The sequence below is a fragment of the Cervus elaphus genome, chromosome 29 (assembly GCF_910594005.1).
Source record: "Cervus elaphus chromosome 29, mCerEla1.1, whole genome shotgun sequence".
Classification (NCBI taxonomy): Eukaryota; Metazoa; Chordata; class Mammalia; order Artiodactyla; family Cervidae; genus Cervus; species Cervus elaphus.
Genome location: NC_057843.1, coordinates 43,076,995 through 43,082,406, shown reverse-complemented (window position 1 = coordinate 43,082,406; position 5,412 = coordinate 43,076,995). Strand labels below are relative to the sequence as shown.

At 41.2% G+C, this 5,412-nt stretch overlaps 1 non-coding gene across 1 annotated transcript; it reads right to left on the bottom strand.

Moving 5' to 3' along the window:
* Positions 1 to 4,873: 4,873 nt before the first annotated feature.
* Positions 4,874 to 4,980, bottom strand: LOC122686396. Its single transcript, XR_006338756.1, has one exon. It is a non-coding gene; the product is annotated as a U6 spliceosomal RNA (small nuclear RNA).
* Between the last annotated feature and the right edge of the window lie 432 nt (positions 4,981 to 5,412).

Sequence of the window (5,412 nt, the reverse complement as noted above, 5' to 3'; positions counted from 1 at the left end):
GAAAAGTAATTATTTTCTCGTTTTTTTATTTTTTGTTCACTAAAGTTCTACATATATATAGTACACCCACCCACACACACACACACACGTCTTTTTTAAAACAGAAAAATTTACAGTTAACCATAAGCAGTACATGGGAAAGGCCAAGTGAGATGTCTCCTCAGAAACTGAAAAAGGGAAACAAGACTGACACTTCAACTCTGAGGGCTGAATTAATGAAATCCACACATCATCTACTCAAAACCTTCCGGAACTGCCATATGACTGCAAGAAAAATTGCGACATTAGCAAATACACAAATGGAAGTTTTGATAAGAAAGAGGGTAATTAACTATGGAGCACAGGTGAGGCAGATTTGAAGAGGAAGGTCTTGGCAAATACCTGGCTGGGAGATGCCAGCTGGAGCGAGGGAAAGCTAATGAGAGAAATGGAAGAACTCAGAATTAGGAAAGACCTGGTTCAAGGATCATTTGTATTTTGTTAATATGTTCAGCATAGTGAGTACTCTAGTTCCTTGAACATCCAATCTGCCTTGAGTACAAACAATGATGGTACATTAAGGTAGAAAATTATAGAGAAATGTACTCAAGTGTGTGTCCCCACAAAACTCATTGAGGATTCATGTAAAGAAGGAACAGCAGATGTTTCCCCCTCAGTCACTGTACCTTTGAACAGGATTCAGTGTAACCACCACTTAATCTGTTTCTATCTACCTGGCACTACTGAGGTTGGTCTATTTTAGTCTTTATTGACAAGGAGGAAATGGCAGGCAGCCAACTGTCCAGAGTACCAATCTATGAAAGGACAATTTCCTCTGTGTTTGCAACACATGGATGCTTCAATGATAAAATTCTATTCTTTGGTGATGTTTCCTAAACAATTCAGTTAAGTTCAGTCACTCAGTCGTGTCTGACTCTTTGCGACCCCATGAACCACAGCATGCCAGGCCTCCAGGACTCCCGGAGTCCACCAAAACCCATGTCCATTGTGTCAGTGATGCCATCCAACCATCTCATCCTCAGCTGTCCCCTTCTCCTCCTGCCCTCAATCTTTCCCAGCATCAGGGTCTTTTCAAATGACTCAGCTCTTTGCATCAGGTGGCCAAAGTACTGGAGTTTCAGTTTCAACATCAGTCCTTCCAATGAACACCCAGGACTGATCTCCTTTAGGATGCACTGGTTGGATCTCCTTGCAATCTAAGGGACACTCAAGAGTCTTCTCCAACACCACAGTTCAAGACCATCAATTCTTCTGTGCTCAGCTTTCTTTATAGTCCAACTCTCACATCCATACATGACCACTTGGAAAAACCATAGCATTGACTAGATGGACCTTTGTTGGCAAAGTAATGTCTCTGCTTTTTAATATGCTGTCTATGTTGGTCATAACTTTCCTTCCAAGGAATAAGCATCTTTTAATTTCATGGCTGCGATCACCATCTGCAGTGATTTTGGAGCCCAGAAAAATAAAGTCAGCCATTGTTTTCACTGTTTCCCCATCTAATCGCCATGAAGTCATGGGACCAGATGCCATGATCTTAGTTTTCTGAATGTTGAGCTTTAAGCCAACTTTTTCACTCTCCTCTTTCACTTTCATCAAGAGGCTCTTTAGTTCTTCTTCACTTTCTGCCATAAGGGTGGTGTCATCTGCATATCTGAGGCTATTGATATTTCTCCTGGCAATCTTGATTCCAGCTTGTGCTTATTCCAGACCAGCGTTTCTCATGATGTACTCGGCATATAAGTTAAATAAGCAGGGTGACAATATACAACCTTGACATACTCCTTTTCCTATTTGGAACCAGTCTGTTGTTCCATGTCCTGTTCTGTTTCTTCCTGATCTGCATACAGGTTTCCCAAGAGGCAGGTCAGGGGGTCTGGTATTCCCATCTCTTTCAGAATTTTCCACAGTTTATTGTGATCCACACAGTCAAAGGCTTTGGCATAGTCAATAAAGCAGAAATAGATGTTTTTCTAGAACTCTCTTGCTTTTTCGATGATCCAGCGGATATTGGCAATTTGATCTCTGGTTCCTCTGCCTTTTCTAAAACCAGCTTGAACATCTGGAAGTTCACGGTTCACGTATTGCTGAAGCCTGGCTTCGAGAATTTTGAGCATTACTTTACTAGCTGTGAGATGAGTGCAATTGTGTGGGAGTTTGAGCATTCTTTGGGATTGCCTTTCTTAGGGATTGGAATGAAAACTGACCTTTTCCAGCCCTGTGGCCACTTCTGGGTTTTCCACATTTGCTAGCATATTGAGTGCAGCACTTTCACAGCATCATCTTTCAGGATTTGAAATAGCTCAACTGAAATTCCATCACCTCCACTAGCCTTGTTCGTAGTGATGCTTTCTAAGGCCCACTTGACTTCACATTCCAGGATGTCTGGCTCTAGGTGAGTGATCACACCATCGTGATTATCTGGGTCATGAAGATCTTTTTTGTACAGTTCTGTGTATTCTTGCCACCTCTTCTTAATATCTTCTGCTTCTGTTAGGTCCATACCATTTCTGTCCTTTATTGAACCCATCTTTGCATGAAATGTTCCCTTGGTATGTCTAATTTTCTTGAAGAGATCTCTAGTCTTTCCCATTCTGTTGTTTTCCTCTATTTCTTTGCATTGATCTCTGAGGAAGCCTTTCTTATCTCTCCTGGCTATTCTTTGGAACTCTGCATTAAAATGGGAATATCTTTCCTTTTCTCCTTTGCTTTTTGCTTCTCTTCTTTTCACAGCTATTTGTAAGGCCTCCTCAGACAGCCATTTTGCTTTTTTGCATTTCTTTTCTTGGGGATGGTCTTGATTCCTGTCTCCCATACAATGTCACGAACCTCCTTCCATAATTCTTCAGGCACTCTGTCTGTCAGATCTAGTCCCTTAAATCTATTTCTCACTTCCACTGTATAGTCATAAGGGATTTGATTTAGGTCATACCTGAATGGTCTAGTGGTTTTCCCCACTTTCTTCAATTTAAGTCTGAATTTGGCCATAAACAGAGCCCAGTGTAATTCTCAAATTTGCCAAGCAGATACACTCACACACTTCTAGTTTATATTCTTTCCTCTGACTATTCCAGTCTTGGAACCATGAAACCAAGGTCAAGTTACCTCATTTATTTTTTGTTTGCCAAATGCCTATGTACACATGTTACATGCCAGACATTGTTTTAAAATAACAACTCATTTATGCCTCCTTTTAACTGAATGAGGGACCACCATAATCCCCATTTTACAGATGGGGTAACTGAGGCACAGTGTGGTTAAGAAACCTGACCAAGTAAGTGACCGACTCAATACCCTGGACTACTTGCTGCATGCTCTCATCTTTGACATATGCTGATATAATTTGCACCTCTTGGCTGCGCCAATGCTAATTCTCCTGATTCCTTTGGGAATAAATTTTCCTGGGTGGGAGAGGTGGGGATGGAGTTTCAAGGAAATGCATATTGCTAAGGAAGACGGGAAAGATAAAATGTACCGTGGCCACTCTGTTGGTTGAAATCAGTTGTCTCAAGGAATCTAGTGTTTGGCTTCCCAACATGAAGTTTAGGGGCTCCCATTTTAAAAATGGTTTTGTAACTCTAGAGAGGAAAAACCATGTCACCAGCTGTCTCACCCCCCGAATTTCAGCATCTATGGATCTGAAATGCTCAGAAATGTTTTCGATTTGTCTGAAGCCAGAATTAAGTTCCTTCTCTAATGCTAAGAAAATTTCTCTCTGTGAGGGAGATATTATTATTGGTATGTGATAAGTAGAGTGACCATATAACTAATCAGACAAATTGTAATACTTTTAAGAGTAAAGAGGGCAGTGATGATAATTAAGCAAGGACAAGTTGGCATTAAAACCAAGACTCAACTTGGCAAATAGACGATATCATCACAAGAATGATAAATGAAATTAAAACTAGCATCTTTTCTCTGGGCATGTGTGCATCTGTTAATCCCATACTCCTAAATTATCCTTCCCCCTAGAACTAGCATCTTCAAGGTATGACAAAGGTTTTATTCTGGATAAGCCCAGCTGGGATATTATGTGACATCTTTGTTATTCTTGTCCTGGGTTGGCATTTTGCAGGCAGATTCTTTACTGTCTGAGCCACCAGGGAAGCCCATTGATAAATAAGTGCTGAGAGAGCTCATGGTAGGATTCTGATAAGACCTGCATGGGAGCCCTGCAGACACGGTTGTCCATCACTGAGGCAACTGCTTAATAGAACACCTGAGACCCCACAAAGTTAGGCCAAGTTAGTGGACAAAAGCATGGACTAGGTAATTTTCAACAGATGACCAACTGCCACCTGAACATCCAAATGGATTTTTTTCTGACCTCGCTTGATATGCTGTAGTTCAGTGGAGGGTGACAGGATGTCAAGGAGACTTGAAACCTTGTCAGCTGAATGACAGCTGAAGAAAATGGGAACATATAGCTTGGAGTAGGGAAACATGGAGCACCCCAGGGGTGGAATCACATGACTGACTCACTGCTGTGTGCAAGAAGGAATAGGCTTATTCTGAGTTGCCCAGAGTGTGGTACAAACTCCAGGCAATCAGATTTCGGCTCAATTTAAGTGACTTGTCTTTTGGTTGTTGTTTTAATTTTGAGGGAAATGTTTTAACAGTAACAATAGCATGTGCTTTTTGGAAAAAATTTAAACAAGAATGAAACCCACAAGGTGAAAAGTAAAAAAGCCTTCTTCTTCCCACCTTTTCCCACTTCCCCCACCCAAACCCATTCCTCAGGAATACCCTAGATCTTTATCCTCCGGCATCCCTATCTGTGCACATACAAACACACCATCCACACATATACACAGGCATACTATGTTGACATATGATTTTGTTCTATTTTTGTTTTATTCTTTTTTTTTTTTTTTAAAATATGGAACGCTTCACGAATTTGCGTGTCATCCTTGCGCAGGGGCCATGCTAATCTTCTCTGTATCGTTCCAATTTTAGTATATGTGCTGCCGAAGCGAGCACTTGTTTTATTCTTAAAAGTATAGCCATAAAATCGGCATATCTCAGGAGGTTATTAAGAAGGGCCCTCGTATGTAAATTTCAAAGATTTCTGAATGATGTGACATAGGGATGCCTTGCTAAAGAAATGATAACAGTCAAACATGACTTTAACTCTTGACTGTAAGGATTTGAAGTGTTCCACAATTTTAGTTAGCCTGTTGTGACTTTTTTTTTTTCATTAAAAGCTTTTAGTAGGTGCCTTGAAAAATGTCCATATTTTGCCCTGGCACATGTTCACTAGTGGTAAAGAACCCACCCGCCAATTCAGGAGATATGAGAGGCGGGTTCCGATTCCTTGGTCAGGAAGATCCCCTGGAGAAGGGCACGGGAACCCACTCCAGTATTTGTGCCTGGAGGATCCCAAGGATAGAGGCCCCTAGCGGGCTACAGTCC